Below are 25,188 nucleotides of genomic sequence, written 5' to 3' on the forward strand. Positions count from 1 at the left end.
AAGCACCATACAATCATAAGTTGAATGACCCGGTTCACCCGAATGATAATCACACTTCTTAGTCGGATCATATTTAGGGAATGAGGCATAATTGGGTCGTTGAGGATCCGAAGTTAGCAAGTTCTTCTTTCGCAAGATAGCCAAGACCTGCGAAGGAGTTCCCAGAAGTGGTGTAAATTGACGCTTGGGGCGGAATTGCCGACGTTGGTTCCGATGGCCATAGTTAACTGTTTGTTGGGTTGCCATTGTTGCTCTAGGGGCTTGAACGGGAACTTTTTGGGCATAGGCCACATTCACCTCAGTGGCCGCTTCCTTATCTTTTTTTCCGAAGAATCGCTTCCCCGAAGAACCGAAATCGCCATACCAACCTTTCTTTAATCCGCTCTCTACTTCTTCAGCCATCGAGATTAGCTGGCTAAATGAGTGAGCAGATGCACCTAGTATATGAGAGCGCATGTTTTGTGGAAGCATAGACACAAATAACTTCATCAATTCCCGTTCCGACGACTCCGGCATAAGTTGGGCTGCCAAATTCCTCCACCTAGTCGTGTCTTGTTTGATGGTCTCTCCTTTCTTCATCTCAGCTTGTTCCGGATCTTCCCTAGAGATGGTGATGTCTAGGTTAAATCCAAAATGTTTGATGAACGCTGCAGCCATTTTTTCCCAAGTCTCAATGCGGTTGATATGATGGTTGGTGTACCATCTCATGGCTGGCCCTTTCAAACTTGCCTGAAAAGTTTGGACTATAAGAAGATCATTGGTGACATACTTAGTCATCCAGGCCTGGTACATCTGGACATGTTCTACCGGGTTAGACGTGCCGTCATACTTTTCAAATTCCGGCAACTTGAATTTTTCTGGGACTTGAACCTTCGCATACATAGACAGGTCGATCGGGGAAACATGATGCGTTCCTTCTACTTCACGCAATCGTTGATCGAATTTTGCCAAAAGTTTGGCACTCTCATCATTTAACATGCCGGTTGCAACATTGGGTACAGTTGGTGTGGCGATTTGAGGCGCGGGTAAAATGACATTTCCGGGAGGCTGAGTAACACCTTGAATGCCGGATGGAGGAACATTTGCAAGAGGTGGATTGTCACCTTGAGCTCCAAGTAAAACATCTTCAAGAGGTGGCATGCCATTCAATGCTCCATCACTTTGTGCGCTCGCTTGAGGAACGACAATTGCTGGGGGTTGAATCATGGATGCCACTGGGGTTTGTCTTTGAGTCATCATGAAATTAGTCATCATCTGAGTCAACATAGCTATCTGGTCTTTCATATCCTTGATCTCTTCTTTGATCTGCATTTTTACTTGCGCTTCGACACGAGCCGCAATTTCAGTATCATCAGCCATCTTTCTTGCTTTGGATCGAGTAACAATTGGTGCACGTGGGGTACCCGTAGTAAATTACCTCAAAGGGAGGGTCATATGATGAGTGTAATACATGAGAGACGTTGAGTTGATCCATGGCTATACTAGACACATGAGCACTTGACCCGTGACCCCGACCTGAAGATTCCAACCTTGTCGGATTTTGGAAACAAATTCGTGAAAAATCATCTAATGGTAAAAAAGGTGAGAAAATGTACCAGCTTATAGGAAGAGGCTGATACAGAACTTTTGTGTTGGACAATCGAGCTAGATCTGAGTGGATCAAATCAGTTTAATGTGTCTTTCCGAAAAATCATATTCAGAAAACTATTCTGTCCGCCTATATTTAAAAGAACGAAGGACCCCCTTAGATTGTGAATTTAATTCTGAAATTTTTCAGGCTATTAGTTGAAACATAGATCTACAACTTTCATGTTTTGCAATTTAGCAATACAGCATGTTTTCTAGTAGTAAATTGCAAAATGAATCTGTAGTCTGAGAACGTGTCAAATTCCAGCCTGCTCGACCCCGGCCATTAATTCCGTAATAAATAGAAAACACACTGGATTACCACGAAATTTTTTGAGACGATGGATCAAGATCTTACGAACATTTTTCATTTGAAGTGAGGAAATTAAATCCAACGTGAAAGGGGTGTAAAATTTGGTATAAGACAACAAGGTCAGAATGAAAACAGAGCTGTTTTGTTACTCTAAAAGTGTAATCAAAGTATGACCACCATAAAATCCGAAAGGAAAAAAAAATGCCTAAACAAGAGACCTAGGAATGTAAACATACAAGTAAAAAGACGGAACTCGACAAGACCATAAGACAAACCTAATTTGCCATGGACCGACTCAGGAAATGAAGGGAGAAAATACATGTGCTAACATGACGATCATGAGTTCGGAGACAAGCGGAATGACATATGCATGCTTTATTAGCCATGTGTTTTAGAGTTTTTGAGGGCGAATCTGACTTAATGATCTAAGTCGTATCCAGCACCTCTTGAGCTTGAGGGATGTCAAGAAATCCTCTCATGCCCGCAGATTCAGGCCAGAGCAAGGAATTCTCAACATGATCGGGGTCGAGGGTAAAGTCATCCATTCCTCCATCCCGAGGCCCGGCAAATCCTTACCCAAACACCATCCTAGGTTCAACTAGCATTTTAGGGTCCAATGCAATGTCACGAATCATGCACGACAGGTATAATTCACTCAACCATGGCATTTTATAATAAAATGAAATAATTAAATTAAATGCCAAAAATTAAGCAAACCTGCATGAAAATGATTAGAAAAATCAAGAATAAAGGAGCATGATTGAGATATAATCGAATGAAAAGCAATCCAACTCCAAACAACCGGTCCAAAAATCAATCACATTCACAATCAATCAAAGCAAATCACAACCAAACAATCGAGGCATGAAAATCCACGGCTTAAGTCCACCAATTTTTAGTTTTTTCAAAAATTAAAGGGTTTAATTAGAAAATTCGAAAATTGAAGATTAATTTCCGAAAATTATTTTGAAAAATTTGATTCACCCCTTTTTAATTTTTGAAAAATTAAAAATTAAGTCCCCAGCGGAGTCGCCAAGCTGTCGCGACCTAAAATTTAGGCTAACGGATTATCGGGTCAATTAAATCAACCAACCTAATTCGGACTCTCCCAAGTCCTACCGAATCACAACTTAGGTTTATTCATAAAAAATATTCAATTGGAGCTGCCACTAATCATTTACGGAAGGTTGATTAGAAACATTAATAAAATAGAGGGAGAACTATTTTACTTCTGCGCACCCGAGAAAAATGGGCTCGGGGACTTGGTTATATTAATTGGAAAAATTAATGCCCTTTCGGTACCAATTTCATGAAAAACCCTTCTTGATTGATTAATGTGATTTGAATGATTTTGATCTTTATGAAAAAAAAAATGCAATATGAGACCATATATTATGTGCCCAGAGGATGATTTTTTTGGTATTTTTAGTAATAAAAGAAAACATTCAAAAGCAATCAAAAATCTGAACAAAAATAAACAAAAATGCCCATAATATACCTTTAATTTTCAATTTTTTCGAAAATCCTCTCATTCCCAAAGATCCGGGCTAGAGCAAGATTTTATCCGCTACATTTTCGAGGATTCGAACCAGTGTATGGATATGTGTATAGAAAAACAACGTCCCTTTTGCCGAAGGGCAGAATACGAATTTCTATACTAAATCACCATCCCATTCCATGAAATTGTGGCTAAGGCGTGTAATTTATTTTTTCCGACGGGTCTAGGCACATGGGGAGCATATATTATGGGCATGTTTGTTTAAAGATGTGCAAATTTTATAACAAATCAAAACAAAACGAGCATGACAAAAATAAAATAAAAATGAGTCAATTGAGCTTGAAATTTCGAAAATTAGAGGGGTAGCCGAAATATGGCATTGGGATCCACCTTTCCTCATCCAAAATTTGATTTCAATTTTTTGAGAAAATTATCCTTTTTTAATTTGAAAGAATTATCTTTAAAGATTGGAAGAATTAGCTCAGATAATCTTCAAAAAATTTCATTCGGATCTAGTCTTATCTCTAACATCCGATAACATCATAGAATCACAAGACAAGCCAATTTAACAATGGATGAACACTTCCATGAAAATACTTGTTAGAGATAATCACTAGAATAAAAAAAACACATCCGCATCATATCAAAACTCCACCCACCACATGAGATAACGTCAAATGACTATGGGATAGGACTAATCCAAGCAATTGTGATAGCTCTAGGCAGGAAACATCCGATCATCATACGTTCGGCCATTGTATATGTATACGCAAAAAATTCCAGTTTTTTTTTTAGAAAGAAAAGAAAAGAAAACTCATTCTTGCTCAATTCAATTCGATCTTGAGAAAAATCGGCGAGCGACCTTTGCTTGAGAAAAGGCATAATTTCTATCAATCTAAGCTTGCTAAAAGAAACAGTTCCCGCGCAACTCCTTCGGTTTTTGGCATCAATTTGATGGAAGAATATGCAATTTTTCTAAACTTGATTGCGAAACCATCGTACGTTCAAAAGAACCAAGGAACAACATGTAAATTCTCAAGTAAATATGCACGGATAAATAAGGATCGAGAAAACTCACCTCTTCCGAACTGAATTCCCCAGCAGCATGCTTGATGAGTTCCACCCCAAATTTGCGCTTTTTGAAGCACAAATCACCAGAGATTGCCTCCGGGTAATCTATCACACGTAGCACGAGGATTAAATCCTTAAATAACAGCAAAATAAAGACCAATGCACCTTAACCCAAAGCTGAACAGCAATGCGAATTGGACTGGTCAGCAGTTTTCCATGGAAGGTTTTCGGCGGCGAACAACAAAGACGGGTTGATGCGGACTTTGAGAAGCTGTGATGGCGGGGACGTCTGACCTTGGGTGAGCTGCTGGAGCGGCGGTAGTGTGCGGTCGTGGACGAGCGACAAAAGAGGATTCGACGAAATTTTGAGGGGGATTGTCTCGACCGCGGGGGAAACAATCGGACCCCTTCGTACTTCTCAAAAAACTCTCCTCTCTCCGCCCAACAGTGTGCCGAAAATTTTAGTAATGGTCCCCCCATTTAACCCTAGGCATAATTGTGTATTTATAGAACAAAGGGTTGCATGCAAGCGTAGAGTTTACCGACGACCGTTCGATTCGGAAACTCTTATTAGATATCGATCGTCGGATTGAAAATTCTGACTTTTGAGGAGTCCTATTTATTAAAAATAGCTAGAATTTTCGTCCAAATGAGGACTCCCACAGGTTGGACCAAAATCCTAGCCTTTTGTGGGCTCATTTTGTCATTCCGGACCCAATTGGACCTTAATTAATCAAATGGATAATTAATTTAGGCCTTTTTACAATTTTAAGAGCACAAACGGGCTGTTTTAAGTCCAAAATTACGATGAAAAATTCGGCATCCCCTCTGAGCCTCATTCGAAATTTTTCAAACTAGTCTAGTCCAGCCACCTATCAAATTAAGCTCAATTGACCCGACATCCGACCCTAAATGTCATAACATGCTTTTGAGTGACAGAAAATAAATGTGCTATGCATGATAAAATTATTTTTGTGAGAACCATTACTAATTCTCATTTTTATGAAATGATAAATTAAAATTAAAATTTAGGTGTCAACAACTGTTGGCATAAAGAAAGTAGTGGAGCAGATGAAAAGGCAAACTTGGTGAATGATGCCGATAACGTTCTTTTATTGGCATTCAAAGAAGACGGAGGAGAAAAGAGTGATTCGTGGTACTTGGACATTGGAGCAAGCAACCACATGTGCGGAAGAAAGGAGATGTTTGCCTAGTTAGATGAGACAGTCAAAGGGAAAGTCTCATTCGGTGATAATTCCCAAATTCTTGTCGAAAGCAAAGGTATAATCCGGATTCGTTTGAAGAATGGTGCACTTCAGTTGATTTCTAACATTTATTATGTTCCAAAAATGTCAAGCAATATCGTGAGTTTGGGACAGCTTTTGGAGAAAGGATATTCTGTGCACATGAAAGATCTTAGCCTTGTGCTAAGAGATCAAAATAATAAGTTGATTGCATCCGTGAAGATGTCGAAGAACAAGATGTTCACTCTCAATATGAAAAATGAAATGGCTCGTTGCTTAAAATCATGTGTGGATGATCCTTCATGGTTGTGGCATAGTAGGTTCCACCATCTCAATTTTGGTGGATTCAATATGCTTTCTCATAAGAAGATGGTTTATGGCTTACCACATATTGATCATCCCGATCAATTATGTGAAGGGTGTGTCATCGACAAGCATTCCAGAACCAGCTTTCCAAAAGAAGCAACTTTTCGAGTAAAGAAGCTGCTGGAATTGATCCATTCGAATGTGTGCAGTCCAATCACGCCCCGGACGTATGGTAATCATCGATATTTTGTTACATTTATTGATGACTTTACTCAAAAAATTTGGGTGTATTTTTTGAAAGAAAAATCGAAAGTGTTTGAAACTTTCAAACAATTCAAGAAATTAGTTAAAAAAGAGAGTGGCTATTTCATTAAAGCCTTGAGAACCGATCGTGGCGGAGAATTTATTTCTGCCACATTCAACAAATTTTGTGAAGATTATGGTATTCGGCATTTTCTGATGGCTCCTTATTCTCCTCAACAAAATGGCGTGGCGGAATGGAAAAATAGAACCATTCTCGACATGGTTCGAAGCATGTTGAAAAGCAAAAATCTGCCCAAAGAACTCCGGGGTGAGGCTATTATGCGTGCAATCTATCTTCAAAATAGATGTCCGACAAATGGACTTGAAGGCGTGACTCCACAAGAAGCATGGACTGGGAGAACACCTAGTGTTTCACATTTGAGAATTTTTGGGAGCATTGCATATGCTCATGTTCCAGATCAGAAAAGATCAAAGTTGGAAGATATGAGCAAAAAGCTCATTTTTATTGGGTATGACTATTCATCGAAAGCTTATAAATTATTTGATCCTAACACTTTAAAAGTGTACATAAGTAAAGATGTAAAGTTCGATGAAGATGCTTTGTGGGAGGACAATCCAAACGATCAAGTGAATGTTCATGGTGATTCCAATCAAATGAAGTTGAAGGATCAACCTTCACCTTCTTCTCCAACATCAATTTCGAGTCCGAGTTCATCAACACCAACTTCTTCAAACGGTGTCGACGAACCAACAGCACAAAGATCGAGAAGATTGTCCCAGCTTTATGAAGTTACCGATGAACTTCACCTTGTATGCCTTCTTGCAGATTGTGAGCCGATTGTGTATGATGATGCTGTAAAAGAAGAAAAATGGAGGAAAACCATGAATGAAGAAATCGAAGCTATTGTGAAAAATCAAACATGGCAACTTGAGGATCTTTCGAAGGACAAGAAAGCAATTGGTGTCAAATGGGTCTATAAGGTGAAAAAGAACGAGAAAGGAGAAGTCACTCGTTATAAGGCCAGGCTCGTCGCAAAAGGGTACAAGCAAAATGCTGGAATTGATTATGACGAGGTATTTGCCTTGTCATTTGCATGGAAACGATTAGATTAATCATTTCTGTTGTAGCTCAAAATGCATGGAAAATTCATCAAATGGATGTCAAATCAGCATTTTTAAATGGCATCCTTGAAGAAGAAATTTATGTTGAACAACCCCAAGGGTTTCTTGTGAAAAATCATGAAGACAAAGTGCTGAGATTGAAGAAAGCTTCGTATGGGCTTAAACAAGCACTGAGAGCATGGAATTCCAGAATTGATACCTATTTCAAGGAAAATGGATTTTCTCAATGTCCATATGAACATGCGTTCTATTTCAAGCATGAAAAAGGTGATGTTCTATTGGCTTGTTTATATGTGGATGACCTTATTTTTACAGGAAATAATGCAGTAATGATTTATGCTTTTAAGGCATCTATGGTGAAAGAATTTGAAATGACCGATAATGGTCTCATGAATTATTTTCTTGGTATCGAAGTAAAGCAAAGTGGTGATGGGTTTTTTATTTCCCAAAAAGGCTATGCGGAAAACATACTTGAAAAGTTTGACATGAAGAACTGTACATTGGTAAATACACCAATAGAATGCGGAGCCAAACTTTCAAAGTTCGATGAAGGTGTCGATGTTGATTCGATATATTATAGGAGGTTGATTGGGAGCCCGAGATATTTGACATGTACAAGGCCGGACATCTTGTATAGTGTCGGAATCGTGAGTCGATATATGGAGAAACCGAAATCCTCTCATCTTAAAGCTGCAAAGAGAATACTTCGATATGTCAAAGGTACTGTTTCTCACGGCTTATATTATTATCCATCTCAAAAGTTTCGACTTAGAGGTTTTTCAGACGGTGACTATGGTGGAGATATTGATGATCGAAAAAGTACTTGAGGCTTCGTATTTTTCTTATGTGATATTGCTTTCACGTGGTCATCAAAGAAGCAATCCATTACACTTTCAACATGTGAAGCCGAATATGTTGCAGCATCTTCATGCGTATGTCATGCGATATGGTTGAGAAAACTTCTCAAAGAAATTCATTTGTAGCAGAAGAACGCGATAGAGATTAATGTCGATAATGTTTCAGCCATTGCTTTGGCGAAGAATCCAGTTTTGCATGAACGAAGCAACATAGCGATGTTCGATATCACTTCATTCGAGAATAGGTGACAGAGAAAGAAATCGAAGTGTCGTATGTAAAAACCGGAGATCAAGTTGCAAACATTTTTACTAAACATCCGAAGATTGATGTGTTTCGAAAATTCAAGAGTCTACTTGGAATGATTGATGGAAGAGAATTTGGTTTAAGAGGGAGTTTTGTTGGAAATTAAACCAAATTCATTAAGTATCACCAAGGTGTCGATGAGTCCATTAGACTCCCAAGGCGCATGCACGCGCTAGTGCATGAATCAAGAACTGTCTTTAATGCTTTGTAGTCTTTCCAAGTGTCTTTTAGAGTTACAATGTTTTGATTAATATATTTAGTTGTTCTTTATTTATGAGTCGTGTAATTGAAGAGTCATTGTATTATGCCTATATAAAGGCTTGTCTTGTAACCATTTCTGGATGGGAATGAGAATTTCTAAATCGAACAAAATCCCCTCCTCAAGCTGTCTAAATCGTCCTTCCTCTTCGTCCTATTCCCATCAGATAATTGAATGTTTCAGGTACATGCATGAGGTTTGCTCACCTTCCATAGTTCATAAGAACATCAAGTCCGCAAACATCCTATTGCATGCAGAGCTCAATCCTCATCTTTCGGATCGCGGACTAGCAAGCTTCCTCCCTACTGCAGAACATATGCGTCTTCAGCTTCTAACATAAATGATTTGTTCTAATTTGTGTCCTTGGGTTTGATATCTTGATCTACTGTTAACTGGGAAGCGTACAATTTCGGTAAACTAGAATCGGAAGTTCTATAAGAATTCACGTGGATGTTCTTTTGGATAACTTGGCTGACCACATGCTTTCGCTGCAAAACTTGGTGACACTGAAGAGCCTACGAATTTTCCCTTGCACTAGTATCCAACGCGCCCTCGGCATTTCCCTGGAATAACATTATCTGCTGGACTCCCAAGTTCTGTACAATTTCTGTGGTGTGTTTAATAAAAGTAGATTTTAAGATAATTTCGAAAACTCAGGTTTTCTTTCCCATGCAGATATTGAACCAAAATGTGGGGTCAAGATACAGTGCTCCGGAGGTTGCATTGTCTGGCCAATATACTTGTTAACTTGTGATCCATTTTCTAGAAGAATGGAGAGAGGATCCATGTGTGCAGAATTCTCTAGACAAGCTTTTAAAAAAAAAGTTAAAAAAATATTAAAAAATCTTAGGCGGTGGAAATGCTTGAAAGACAAGTAAGAAAAATAACCTAGAACACTCCCCTATGTCGGTTGTATTTTCTTATAAATAGCTGTAGTGGGCGTCCGTCTAGGTAAAAGTAAGACCAACTACTAAAGCTCTTCATCTCCCATTGTAACACACAACTAATTGAAAAAAAAAAAGTTTCCTTTCCCTTGTGCTTTTGCCGAGAATATTTGCCCACATACTTGTCCTTGTTCCTTTTTTTAATCCTTTACTATAAACTAGCACAGATGTACTTCCGCCAAAACTAACAATACTCTAAAGAGTGATGTCTATGGTTTTGGGGTAGTCATGTTGGAGCTCCTCACTGGACGTCAACCATTTGACAGGTGAGATTCACTTTAGAGACATGTAAAGATCTCCTATTTGCACCCGAAAATACAGTCTTTAGTATTACATCGTCAGCTCAAAGGATGCTGTGAGGAGAAAATGGTTCTCTCATTTCACAGTTAAATTGTTGAAACTTCTGCTGACAGCTCCAGCCTCCAGGGGAAGAGCTGAACGATCCTTCGTTAAATGGGCTAAGCCTTAACTCCATGACATCGATGCTTTGGCTAAAATGGTTGATCCAGGCCTTACGGAGCTTTACCCAGTGAAATCCCTCTCCAGATTTGCAGATGTCGTTGCTCTTTGCGTGCAGGTACCGGTGAAAGGAAGCTGAACTTTCCTTTTAAAGGTTTGGGAGTCCTGTTTTGGTGCACTACGATGTTGATCATTGCGTGAATGAGTTGGAGCAGGCGGAGCCAGAGTTCCAACCGCCTTATGTCCGGGGTGGTGCAAGCATTGGTTCGATTAGTTCAACAGGTGAACATGAGCAGAGGGCATCCCGAAGACCCAATGAAGCGGATGCCTACGAGAACACATCCTAGAAGACCAGTTTGATACATTCGGCAATCATTGTGACCGTCTATGCTTCGAGGGTTCATGTTCAAAACCTTCTCTTCCAGAGGTACCCTTTCACCTGATTCATTTTTTTTTACCAAGTTAACTACTGTGGATGTACTGCTTGAACGAGCAATAGCTTGGTCTATGTAGCTTGTTAATATGCATCCCATGGTCGAGCTACTTCTTGCTTTATTGTTGGCCGGTACCCATAATCGCCATTCAAGATTTGGGTATAAATTGAATTTTTTTCCCCTGGCAATTTCCTAATAGTTAGGATCTCCAAACATATACTTCTGCTATTAAAAAGGGTTGGGATAAGAAGCGCTAATGCAGAAAGATTTACAACTATTAGGCCCCGTTTGTTTTACGAAAAATAACTTCTAAGAAAATATTTTTTGAATTTAGTTCGCGAAAATAAGTTAATCAAGGAAAATATTTTCCATTCATGAAAAAAATTCCTTCAAAAGGAAAATCTTTTCCTTTTTTATTCAAAAGAAAAAAACATTTTTCACAAACTCCTTCACATTCATTTTCTTTTTTATTAATTTAAAAACAATTTTGAATTTTATAGTTTTATTTAAACATTTACAAATTATTTTAAAATTTTTAATTATTTTTTATTTGCTCCTTTTCTTTTCTTATCTTTTTTTCTTTTCTTTCTCTTTCTATATTGCTCGCTAGCCACGGCAACAGTCAACGACCAGCCATAGCCAGCGAGCTCGAGCCTCACCAGCTCAACGTTGCTCGCCGGCCTCGAGCAAGGTTGAGTCCGACGAGGCTTGAGCTCAAGCCTCGCCCGATTCAAGGAGGCGGGCAATTATGGCTGGTCGCCGACCGTTGCCGCGGCAGGCGATCAACAGTGAAAGAACAGAAAAACAATAAATAAAGAACAGTTCTAGTTGAAAAAATAAATTCAAATATTTTCTTCCTAGAAAAATAAACATCACATTTTCCAAACGAAAGAAGCCTCAGCGTACTTTTTGATTTAATGATTGTTGGAATGACTGAACGAACTCATTATATTTTGCTGCTGTGGGGGCATTGTGATCATCGAACAGGCGGCGTGCAGTGTCGGACTTGATCATCAGTCATAAACCCACTCCACCCATCCAACCGATATAATGAATCGTTAATGTCAACCCTAATAGTCAATGATGTTGTAGTGGAACGAAATATAGCGAGGCACTGAACTTTCATTAAATCAGTGTCAAGACAAGTAGTTCAGCAAAGGACAAATTCATCCAACCTGCTCAAGTCATGAAGGTAACTTTCACTTTCAACTTCAAGAAACCTGCAGGTTCAGAAATCACTCTGGCAATAGGAAATGATTTACATGAAGAAACGAAAAAGGAAAATGAGTCCATCGCTGTGATATCATAGACATGACTATGAAAGGTGGAAGTGCATTTAACCTGGATTTTTGCCAAAAGAAAATGTTTATGGCCCAGTGGGGCATCCCTTAACATCCACCAACAGTCCCAGAAGAACCAAAAGACCTGTTCATCCACCCAGTAACAACGCAACTTTTGGTTGCAGGACCGCGCTCCACCATTTCACCTCATCTCTTCAGACAGACTGAAGGAGCAATCAGTTATAAACCATATATTCAGGTGTCGCACTGAACTTCTGGTACCCTTGAATGACTTTATTCACCGCATCTGGGAAATCTTTCTCTGTCACAGTCTTCCTCCGAACTTGGATCATGTACATTCCTGTCTCTGTGCAGACACACCTTATGTCAGCTCATGAGATTAGAGAACCATCTCAAAGAACCAAACACAGAAAATATCAAACAAGTTGACATTCGCTTTTACTGTCAACAAATTGCAGGCAAACAATAGCAATGACCTATTTGGGTAAAACCATCAGAGAAGCACAGGAAAAACCTCGAGAAAACAGTTCTTGCATTTAAAGGACATAGAGACAAAAAGACAGCAGCATAACTACAAATCATGAAGGAAAATAATAAAGCACAGACTTCATCGTCCCCACCCACTCCATCATCAGAGCAAGCACCCCCAACTGCATCAACTTCATCAAAGAACACAACACATGCATTTTTGGACCTAGCCATCTGAAACACGTATTTTATAGCTAGTTATAGATAAAGAATAAAGCACAGACTAACAATAGTCACTTGTGCAAGACAAACTTTGAAGGCATTATAGCTTGTCAATCAACCTGAAATAATTTCTGAACATCCGAGCTCCTTAACCGACATATTTTTGAACAAGTTCACTCCCAATTACTCAAAGAAACAATCTTTGCTTCTATTAGCAACAGCTCCGGTCAAAAACCCTTTACCTGTTCTAGGAGGACCATAACAGAGAACACCCTTTGGAGTAACAGTTCCAAGCTTGACAAAAGGGGTGAAGCATAGGCAACTCAACAACCTAAAGAATGAACAAGTTCAAGCAGAGTAAGCTTTATGGTTAGTACTCATGCACCTTAAGGGTCCCTCCCGCCCTCTCTCTCACATTGATGTGTGCAACTGAAAAGGAACAGATGAATAAAACACCCCACACATCTTCTCAATCTGACCTCTACATCCACCAACATCATTGTATGTGACATCTGGCTTTTCTTCCACCGTCATCATTGTCATATCTGGATCGACCTTGGGAGGCAAGGGGATCTGAATTAGATATTTGTTCCGAGCTACCCTGCAATCCAAAATTAAGAATGAAATTATAATGTAGGGAAATATACAGCAAAGCCGAAAAATATGACAGCAGAATTACAAGACGGCTTTTCGACCAAAAAAAAAAAAAAATTTACAAGACGGTCAGTGCACACAGTTTCACCATGTGATGGATCAAGTGCCCGCGCCACTGAATGTGAACAGATTAACATACAAAGTCTACTCACATTTCTAGTTCTCAAAAAAATTAACATGAACAAAATGAACGGCGAGCCAAGAAATGTGATGTCAAAGAATTGTTGAAAGAAACATCACAAGAAGCTCAGGAGCAAGTCCAACGACAAACTGCAGTGCAGAAAGAGATCGCATTAAGACCCAGAACTTAATGATGTAAAACTACATTTAGGCATAAGAAAGCTGTTCTAATGCTTGGTTGCGCAGTAGGGGTGCTCCTCACCAAGCACCTAAAAATGTCTTGGTAAATAGGAGTTAGTTCGCTGTGTAAATTTATCGCACTGGGAAGTGGCATGCTTGGCTTTGTAGGCTCTCTATGTATGCTCGCGTGTTATCAAATTCTTAGCAAAAATGATGATAGAGCAACTACTAGTGGCTGGTTTCACCTTCTAAACAGCCAATCCATTGTTTTCAACCCATCATAAAGTTAGATCCACATTACCAAAAGAAAACTCAGCTTCTTGATTGAATTCTAGGAAGCATAAGTACATGAGCGTGATTGATTCGCTCCAATTTCATCAGTTTTTGCAGATGCATAGGACTCGTATGCAGGAGGATGAAACCACCGAACACCGCACAACCAGATCAAAAATTGCAAAAAACTTGCATCCTCCGAGCTTTCCTCAAATCAAAAAAAAAAATAAAAAAAAGAATGTACCATGGAGATGGTTAATCTTTTTGGCCATGTCCTTAGTTTCCTTTTCCATCTTCTTGAGGCTTGTAGAATAAGGTCCCAAACCCTGTCGAAATAATCATGACGAAATTACAGATATGGCATAGTGATAGAATTTGGACAGCAAAACGAAAAGGCAGAGAACCGATGATAATAACCATGCAGAAACCAGAAGCCACTAATCGAAAGAGCAATTTTCTTCCAAATAAACACGTCCCTACGTTGCACCAACCACAAATTGCCAATTGCTAGATCTCATGAGACATTATGCTAGAACATCAACCCACAAAACCTCAGCATGCTTTTGGAGAATTGACATGATAATCAATCGACATCACCTATAGGAAATTAATGGGACCACCCCTGACATTTTCTTTCCTTCTTTTGAGTTAGTGATATAAAATTCCAAGTACTAGCAGAAACATTGAAGCCCATCATCACAGAGGGTCATCAATACAATAACAAAGCAAAGTTGAGTAATCTATATTGGCTTTCTTATAATCTTCTTCTATCACAACATGAGAAGTACAGATTGAAACAAACAAAGCTAAGGCACCTGATGAACAAAATTGTCTCCATAGACCACACAACCTATCTAAATGACCCCACTTAATTTGCTTTTGAACCTAAGAAACTCCACAAAATTGATTAAGTTCAAATATCTCAAGACATGTAGACAGACATGGCAGAGTGACTGGTCAGACATGATTACAATTGCCACATTCAACAAGATGAAGCGCGAAGGGAATGGAAAATTAGAAGAAGTTGTCTAGTCTTGCTAAAGGATCACATCACGTCATCCATACATCCAACCAGTCCCCAACAGCAATTTTAGTGGGGAAGAGAAAGAAGTGCCAAGCCTTTATTACTCTACAACTAATCGGGTTGCGTGGGAGGGGTGCTCCTCACCAAGAACCCAAAAGTATCTCGGCAAATAGGAGTTAGCACCCTGTGTAAATTTATCCCACTGGGAAGTAGCGTGCTTGGCTTTACAGGCTCTGTACGTATGCTCGTGTGTTATCAAATTCTTAGCAAAAATGATGATAGAGCAACTACTAATGGTTGGTTTCACCTTCTAAACAGCCAATCCATTGTTTCCAACCCATCATAAAGTTAGATCCACATTACCCAAAAAAAACTCAAATTCTTGATTGAATTTTAGGAAGCATAAGTCCATGAGCGTGATTGATTCGCTCCAATTTCATCAGTTTTTGCAGATGGATAGGACTTGTATGCAAGCGGATGAAACCACCGAACACCGCACAACAAGATCAAAAATTGCAAAATACTTGCATCCTCCGAGCTTTCCTCAAATCACAAACAAAATTTAAAATAAAAAAAAAAAGAACGTACCATGGAGATCATTAATTTTTTTGGTCATGACCTTAGTTTCCTTTTCCGCCTTCTTGAGGCTTGTAGAATAAGGTCCTAAACCCTATCGAAATAATCATGATGAAATTACAGAGATGACATAGTGATAGAATTCGAACAGCAAAACGAAAAGGCAGAAAACTGATGACAATAACCATGCAGAAACCAGAAGCCACTAATCAAGAGAGCAATTTTCTTCCAAATAAACACGTCCTTATGTTGCACCAACCACAAAGTGCCAATTGCTAGATCTCATGAGACAATATGCTAGGACATCAACCCACAAAACCTCAGCATGCTTTTGGAGAATTGACATGATAATCAATCGACATCACCTATAGAAATTAATGGGACCACCCCTGCCATTTTCTTTTCTTCTTTGGAGTTAGTGATATAAAATTCCAAGTACTGGAAGAAACATTAGATCTCATCATCACAGAAGGTCATCAATACAATAACAAAGCAAATTTGACTAATCTTCATTGGCTTTCTTATAATCTTCTTCTGTCAGAGCATGAAAAGTACAGATTGAAGCAAACAAAGCTAATGCACCGGGTGAACAAAATTGTCTCCATAGACCACACAACCTATCTAAATGACCCCACTTAATTTGCTTTTGAACCCAAGAAACTCTGCAAAATTGATTGAGTTCAAATATCTCAAGGCATGTAGACAGGGTTGGCAGAGTGACTGGTCAGACATGATTACAATCACCAAATTCAACAAGATGAAGCACGAAGGGAATGGACATCAGAAAAAAGTCGCCTAGTCTTGCTAAAGGATCACATCACGTCATCCATTCAGCCAACGAGTCCCGTACGGCAAAATATTGGGTCGACAGCAATTTTAGTGTGGAAGAGAATGAAGTGCCAGGCCTTTATTACTCTACAGCTAATCGGGTTGCGCGGGAGGGGTGCTCCTCACCAAGAACCTACAAGTGTCTCGGCAAATAGCAGTTAGTGCCCTGTGTAAATTTATCCCACTGGGAAGAGAACCAAACACAGCAAGCATCCAACAAGTTGACGTTTGCTTTTACAGTCAACAAATTGCAAGCAAACAATAGCAAGGACCTATTTGGCTACAACCATTAGAGAAGCACAGGAAAACCTCAACAAAATAGTACTTGCATTTAAAGGACATGGAGACAAAAAGGCAGCCATGGAAAGAATTTTACCAGTGGAATTTGGGCAACGCCTAGCTGAAAGTTCAAAGCAGACATCCCTCTCGCAGTTCATTGTTCTTGTCCAAATCTTGAACCTCTGTGTCCTGCTCTCCAAGTCAGGAAAACCAAATTCAACCTTGGGATCCAGTCGTCCTGGACGTAAAATTGCTGAATCCAAAGTATTCGGCCTGAATGATATGAAGACAAAAACATGAGCAGAATATCCCTTTTAGAAAGACAGTCAAGTGTCTAAAAGCCACTGGCAATTTTTCAAAACCCAGCCGCACACATTCATTGCTTACTCCTCCATAGGGCAATGGGTAGGATTATAACACATTTCAATCACCAAGAGCCAAGATGAGGTGAATTATACTAGTTAGTAGCCATAAGGACTCTGATATTTCCACGAGCATCAAAGCAATCAAGCTGGCTCACAATCTCAAGCATTGTACGCTGGACTTCATTATCCCCATCATGGAAACAAGCACCCCCAATTGCATCAACTTCATCAAAGAACACAATAGAGGCCTTTTAGGACCTAACCATCTGAAATATGTATTTTATAGCTAGTTACAAATATAGAATAAAGCGCAGATAAACAATAGTCATTAGTGAACCCACCGGCTGGTGGCCGCACTGGTTTGCGCTCGGTTCCTTTCACGAGAGGTCCCGGGTTCAAAACTTCATAGTGCCGGTGTCTTACCCGGGCACCGTGGTGGTAAGGTCCTGCAGTTGCCCCCGAGGATTAGTCGTGCTTTACCGCTGGTTTGAGCGCAAGCTCGCCGGCCGCGAGGACACCTCGGTTATCAAAAAAAAAAAAAAAACAATAGTCATTAGTGCAAGACAAACTTTGAAGGCAACATAGTGTGTCCATAAACCTGAAACAATTCCCGAACCATCCAAGCTCATTCACCGACATATTTTTGAACAAGTTCACTCCCGATTACTCGAATGAAACAAGCATCGGTTCTGTTGGCCACAGCGCTGGCCAAAAGCATTTTACCAGTAACAGGAGGACCATAGCAGGGAACACCCTTTGGAGGATCAATTCCAAGCTTGACAAATTTTTCAGGGTGAAGCATAGGCAACTCAACAACATAAAGAATGAATAAGTTCAACCAGAATAAGCATTACGGTTAGTACCCATGCACCTTTTGGTTCCCTCCTTCTCTCTTACACGTAAGTGTGCAACTGAAAAGGAATAGACGAATAAAACACCTCACGCATCTTGTCAATCTGCTCTTCACATCCACCAACAACAATGTATGTGACATCTGGCTTTTCTTGCACTGTCATCATTGTCACACTTGGATCGATCTTGGGAGGCAAGAGGATCTGAATTTGATATTTGTTCCGATCTACCCTGCAATCCATAATTAAGAATAAAATTACAATGAAAGGAAATATACAGCAAAGTCGAAAAATATGACAACTGAATTACAAGATGGTTACTGCACACAGTTTCACCAATGTTGTGATGGATCAAGTACCCGCGCCACCAAATGGGACCAGACCAACATACAAACTCTGCTCACATTTCTAGTTCTCAAATAGAAGAACCTATAGTAACACAGTGACAGGAAGATCATACTATCGGTCAAATTAAAAAGGAGACTCTAACTCGCTGTCAATACAATGATCTAAACCAAGTGACCAACTTATACGAAAACAAGCGACAATCAAAGATCTGACTGAAATGATGACTATTACCATCAGTAGACCATCTAGAAAATTAAAATGGAAGATCCCTCAGAACAGCTCAAGCATAAGACCTCTTCAGATAGCTATTTGACGATGCTTCATTTCCAAATAAACAGGTCCCTATGTTGTAACAACCACAAAGTGCATAATTGTTAGATACCATGAGACAATATGCTAGACCATCAACCCACAAAACCTCAGCATGCTTTTGGAGAATTGACATAAAAATCAATCAACACCGCCTATAGAAAATTAATGGGACCACCCTTGACATTAGCAATATTAGTGTGGAAGAGAATGAAGTGCCAAGCCTTTATTACTCTACAATTAATTGGTTGTGCAGGAGGTCCTCACCAAGCACCTAAGAGTGTCTTGGTCAATAGGAGTTAGTGACCTATGTAAATTTATCACACTGGGACAGCAGCGTGCTTGGCTTTATAGGCTCTCTACGTATGCTTGCTTTGCTTGTTATCTAATGACGATAGAGCAACTAGTAATGACTGGTTTCACCTTCTAAACAGCCAATCCGTTGTTTCCAACCCATAATAAGGTTAGATCCACATTACCAAAAGAAAACTCAGCTTCTTGATTAAATTCTAGGAAGCATAAGTACATGAGCGTCATTGATTCCCTCCAATTCATTCGGTTCTTGCAGTTGGATAGGACTCACAGGCAAAGGGATCAAATCACCGAACACCGAAGATCGAAAATTGCAAAAACTTGCATCCTCCGAGCTTTCATCAAGTAAAAATAAAAATAAATCTTTTCAGAAGAACGTACCACAGAGATCGTTAATCTTCTTGGCCATGTCCTCAATTTCCTTCTCCGCCTTCTCGATGCTCATAGAATAAGGTCCTAAACCCTGTCGAAATAATCATGACGAAATTACAGAGAGCATAGTGATAGAACTCGGACAGCAAAACAGAAGGCAGAAAACCGATAACAATAACCAAGAAGAAAGTAAAAGCCACTAATCGAGAGAGCAATTTCCAGCCAAAATTTAATCCAAAGCAGGTTCAAGCTAAAGGAACGAGAAAAACTAAATCTAACGATCGGCCGAAACATCAAAGTTCTACTTCAAGCTAGTATAACCAGAAAACAGCTTAAGATGGAGATTGGCGAAGCAAAAGAAGCTGGATCGGGAGTTTCAGACAGACAGAGAGATTGAGAGGGTACGTAGGTCTTGAGGAGAGTAATGTCGTCTTCATCGAGAGGGCGAGGTATTTCTTCTCGTCCTTGATGTCGTCTTCGTGTTCAATCCACCTCCTTACGACTGATACGATTCTCCCTGCAAGCTGGGAAGCTGCGTGTGTAGAAGAGCGTCGTCTACGTCCTCGGTTTTCGATTCCTTGAGCAAGAAGACGGAGTGTCTGTCACGTGACGAGCGCGTGCAAGACGATCATATCCGATCACGGCCGGTAGCGCGGGCTCGGCCCAAATACTTTATAACAATCGGGCGGGCCTCCGCCCGTCCACCATCTTGAGAGCAAAAATTTTTTTTTTTTTTTTTTGGTATAGCAAAATGATTTTTTTCCATTTTTTTTGCTATCATTTTGCTAAAACCCGTGCATGAAAATAGCGAAATGATTTCACTTAGTCAAATTTCTGAACTTTTCTTTCAAGTTTTCCAATTTATATTTGTGATTTAATCTTCTTCTTTTTTCGAGTTTTCTTCCAATTTTTCTGACTTGTATTTGTGATTTAATTTTCTTCTTTCTTTCGGGTTTTCTTTGTCTTTTTAGTTCTCCGTAGACCTATCAAACATGTAGATCAGATCAAGTTTAGACTGGGTCATAAATGTTAGATCCAAGTTGACCTGTTAACTCGTTTAAGACTCATTTGTACGTAGTACAAATTTCTTGACCTATACCCGACATGACTCATATTACTAAAATATTTCTATATTTGATCCAATCTAAGAAAACTTATTTCTTATAAATTTTTGAAAAAACTACGTCACCAAATCGTTGGTGGCTATTTTATAATCTTTATAATTTAAAAATAATCAAATTTCTTAAATTTTTTTATAATTTTAAAGCAATCTAGTTTTTATTTTTATTTTTATTCATTTTAAAAATCTGATTTTATATATTTTAATTTTTTACCTGATTTTTTATTTATTTATTTTTTTTCTCTTCGAGACTGGCAAGGGTCGCCATTTATAAATGAGTTTGTCTTAAGTGGGTTGTAAATGGGTTCACAATGGATCCATTTACAACCCACTTATTTTGACATCTTTATTTTATAAATCCGTTATGCTGGTATATTGAATTTGCTATGACTCATTTATGATCCATTTAAATGTTTATGGGTTATTAAATAGGTTTTAAATCTATTTTGACAGGTCTAGGTCTTTGTAAGTATCATTTATATAAATTGCAAAGATAAGTGATGTTGGGAATCTTGAGATTGGAAATGAAATTTTTATAAAGCATTAAACCAAATAAATAGGGAATTCCTCGCAAAATTCACAAACTAGGCCAAAGTCAAATCATTAGTAGCATATCTTGATATTGTATTTCTTTGTACTTATAACTTTTTTGTTTTTAACTTTGGCCAACGAATACGCTGGTGTGGCCAAATGAAATTGTTAATTAGTTTCACAAGATGCAGTCCGTACTGAAACTAGACGTCTATTAGAATCGTATTTTGTGTTACATGGTTGACATTAAAGGAAAATGAGATGGAAAATGAAACCCTGGCCTAAGCACCTCTTAAACAAGATCGACATAAAAGGAAAAAGATGATGAAAAATGAAATCCTAACCTAAGCATCTCTCGCCCTCTCCGCCAAACTGCTCAACATATCGACAACTTGAAGGGCGACATGGATGGAGATTCGGAGATTATGCCCTCGACATGATATGGTTGAGGAATTAGCTCAATCGCTTGAATCAGATCCCAACGAAGGCAGATGTGACAAAAGGAGGAGCAATGATGACTTACGGATGGCGGGAAGGACCCTACATCATAATTTGGGGACTGTAGTTATTAATGGAGGCAATAGGAGGAGCAACAACCTTCCTGATCGTGGCATTGGAGGGACTAGCACCGATGAACTCTTCGTATGAAGTACAGAAATTGTTAAAAGGACACTCTTTAACTTGGATTTCTTCTATGCATTTGATTTAAAGACGGTGACAATTGAAAATCTCGGGTTCGTTTCTGTCATTATCAAAAAACCATTTCAGGAAAATTAACAAAAAACCATTTCGGGAAAATTATCAAAAACTCTAGCCTAAGCACCTCTTAAACATGATTGACATAAAAGGAAAAGATGATGGACAATGAAATCCTAACCTAAGCACCTCTCGCCCAAACTGCTCAACATATCGACGAATTGGAGGGCGACATGGATGGAGATTCGGAGATTTTAAGCCCTCGACATGATCTGGTTGAGGAATTAGCTCCATCGCTTGAATCAAATCCCGACGAAGGCAGGTGTGATAAAAGGAGGAGCAATGACGACTTACGGAAGGCGGGAATGACTATAAATCAAAATCTAGGGACTATAGTTCTACTTCAAACTAGTATAACTAGAAAGCAGCTTAAGATGGCGATTGTCGAAGCAGAAGTAGCTGGGTCGCGAGTTTTAGAGAGATAGAGAGACAGAGACAGAGAGTACGTGGGCCTTGAGGAGAGCAATGTCGTCTTCATCGAGAGGGCGAAGGTTCTTCTCGTCCTTGATGTCACCTTTTTTCCACCACCTTACGATGGATATGACTCTCCCTGCAAGCTGGGAAGCTACGTGTGCATAAGAGCGTTGTCTTCGTCCTCGAATATCGATTCCTTGAGCAAGAAAACGGAGTGTCCATCACGCGTGCAAGACGACCATACCGACCATGGCCGGTAGCGCGTGCTCTGCCCAAATGCTTTATAACAATCGGGCAGGCCTCCGCCCGTCCACCATCTTGATAGCAAAATGATTTTTTTTTTTCGTCAAATATAGTAAAATGATTTTTTTTGGCTATCATTTTGCTAAAACCCGTGCATGAAAATAACAAAATGATTTCACTTAGTAAAATTTCTGAACTTTTCTTTCAAGTTTTCCAATTTATATTTGTGATGTAATCTTCTTCTTTTTTCAGGTTTTCCTCCAATTTTTCTTACTTATATTTGTGATTTAATTTTCTTCTTTCTTGTGCTTTTCTTCGTCGTTTTAGTTTTCTGTAGACCTGTCAAACGTGTGGGTCGGATCAAGTTTATGCCGGGTCATAAATGTTCGACCCAAGTTGACCCATTTGTACGTAGTACAAATTTCTTGACCCACACCCGACAGGACCTATATTATTAAAACATTTCTATACTTCATCCAATCTAAGAAAACTTATTTCTTGTAACTTTTTGAAAAAACTGCATTCCTAAATCGTTGTGGACCATTTTATAATCTTTATAATTTAAAAATAATCAGATTTTTCAAAATTTTGTGTAATTTTAAAGCAATCTAATTTTTTATTTTTATCTGATTTTATATATTTTAACTTTTATCTGATTTTTTTTTTATTTTTTCTCTTCTAAGACCAACAAGGGTCGCCATTAATAAACGGATTTGTCTTAAGTGGATTGTAAATAGGTTCACAATGGATCCATTTATAAACCATTTATTTTGACATCTTTATTTTGTAGACTTATTATGCTAGTCTATTAAACTTGTTATGACTCATTTAAATGCTTGCGGGTTATTGGATGGGTTAGTAAGAATCATTTGTATGAATTGAAACGATAAGTGGTGATGGGAATCTTGAGATTGAAAATGATATTTTTATAAAGCATTAAACCAAATAGGGAATTCCTTGCAAAATTCACACGCTAGGCCAAAGTCAAATCATTAGTAGCATATCCTGATATTATCTTTCTTTGTACTTGTAACTTTTTTCTTTTTTAAACTTTGGCCAACATATTCGCTCGTCTAGCTAAATGAAATTGTCAATTAATTTCATGGAAAAATCCAAAAAAGGGCCTGAAGTCCTCTTATTTTTTCAAATAAGAGCCCAAAGTGAACTATGTTTCAAATAGGGACCAAAAGTGACATAGTACGTTTCAATTAAGGGCCTAAAGTGGTCATAATGTTTTAAAAAAGGGTCCGGCTCGAAGGCATTTTCGTCATTTCACATTTTAATTTTTTATTCATTTTTTTTTTTTTTCCCGATTAAAAACAAAAAGCCACACACAGGTGGGAGGGCTTCCCCTCCCGCTTGTGGCCGCCGGACCTCCGCCGGTGGGGGGTCAACGGGCGCAATGAAAGCCGATAGGGTCGTTAGCGACCTCGCCGGTCAAAGGCGAGGGCCTGCGGCCCTCTCCCGAATCTAGGTGAGGGCCGGCGGTCCCCACCCGGATCAAGGGCCGCTGGCAATCACTAGGGATTGGCCGGGGGTCATCTTGACTAGGTAACCCCCCACCGGTGACGGGGCGACGGCCGACGGCCCCCGATCCGAGCGGGGACTACCGGCCCTCACCCAAATTCGGGAGAGGGTTCGACCCTCTCCCGATTTTAGCGAGGGCTAGAGGCCCTCGCCTCGACCCAGCGGGGTCGCCGGCGCCTCGGCCGCCCCCGTCTACTGCCCTCCGGCGGGTGAGGCGGTGGCTACAAGCGAAAGGGATGCCCCTCTCACCTGTGAACGTCCACTTTCTAATTTTTTTTTTAAATTTTTTAGAAAACAGATAAGAAAAAGTATAATAAAAAGAAAAAAATCAAATAAGTAAAAGGACTAAAATGTCCTTAAATCAGCCCTTTTTTTTTAGATTTTATGGTCATTTCAAGCCCTTATTTGAAACAATATTCACTTCAGGCTCTTATTTGAAACAATGTTCACTTGGGGCCCTTATTTGAGAAAATATGAGGACTTCGGGCCCTTTTTTGGATTTTCCCCTTAATTTCATAAGATGCAATCCGTACTGAAACTAGACGTCTATTAAAATCGTATTTTATGTTACATGATCGACATAAAAGGAAAATGAGATGGAAAATGAAACCCTGGCCTAAGCATCTCTTAAACAAGATCGACAAAAAAGGAAAAAGATGATGAACGATGAAATCCTAACCCAAGCACCTCTCGCACTCTCTCCCAAACTACTCAACATATCGACGAATTGGGGGGCGACATGGATGGAGATTCGGAGATTTTAAGCCCTCGACATGATATGGTTGGGGAATTAGCTCCATCGCTTGAATCAGATCCCAATGAAGGCAGACGTGAGAAAAGGAGGAGCAATGACGATTTACGGACGACGGGAAGGACTATAAATCAAAATCTAGGGACTGTAGTTCTACTTCAAGCTAGTATAACCAGAAAATGGCTTAAGATGGCGATTGTCGAAGCAAAAAAAGCTGGATCGGGAGTTCCAGAGAGATAGAGAGATTGAGAGAGTATGTAGGCCTTGAGCAGAGCAATGTCGTCTTCATCGAGAGGGTGAGAGTTCTTCTCGTCCTTGAGGTCGTCTTCGTGTTCAATCGCCATTTTTCCACCTCCTTACGGCTGATATGATTTCTCCCTACAAGCTGGGAAGCTGCGTGTGTATAAAAGCGTCGTCTTCGTCCTCGACTTTCGATTTCTTGGGCAAGAAGACCGAGTGTCCATCACGCGTGCAAGATGCCCGTACTTGATCCCGTCCACCATATTGATAGCAACAAGATTTCACATAAGAAAAATAATTTTTTTTTTTCAAGTTTTTCGATTTATATTTGTGTTTAGTTTTTTTTTTGGGTTTTCTTTGTCTTTTTAGTTCTTTGTAAGAATCATTTGTAGGAATTAAATGGAATTAATATCAAGGATTGGG

General features: G+C 39.4%; 2 pseudogenes; one reads left to right on the forward strand and one right to left on the reverse strand.

Moving 5' to 3' along the window:
- LOC115744717 overlaps window positions 1-10,627 on the forward strand; it is a 28,614-nt pseudogene extending 17,987 nt beyond the window's left edge.
- A 1,550-nt stretch (window positions 10,628-12,177) lies between these two features.
- LOC115744796 lies at window positions 12,178-19,256 on the reverse strand (annotated as a pseudogene).
- Between the last annotated feature and the right edge of the window lie 5,932 nt (window positions 19,257-25,188).

This window comes from Rhodamnia argentea, chromosome 8 (genome assembly GCF_020921035.1).
Source record: "Rhodamnia argentea isolate NSW1041297 chromosome 8, ASM2092103v1, whole genome shotgun sequence".
In the NCBI taxonomy this organism is placed as follows: domain Eukaryota; kingdom Viridiplantae; phylum Streptophyta; class Magnoliopsida; order Myrtales; family Myrtaceae; genus Rhodamnia; species Rhodamnia argentea.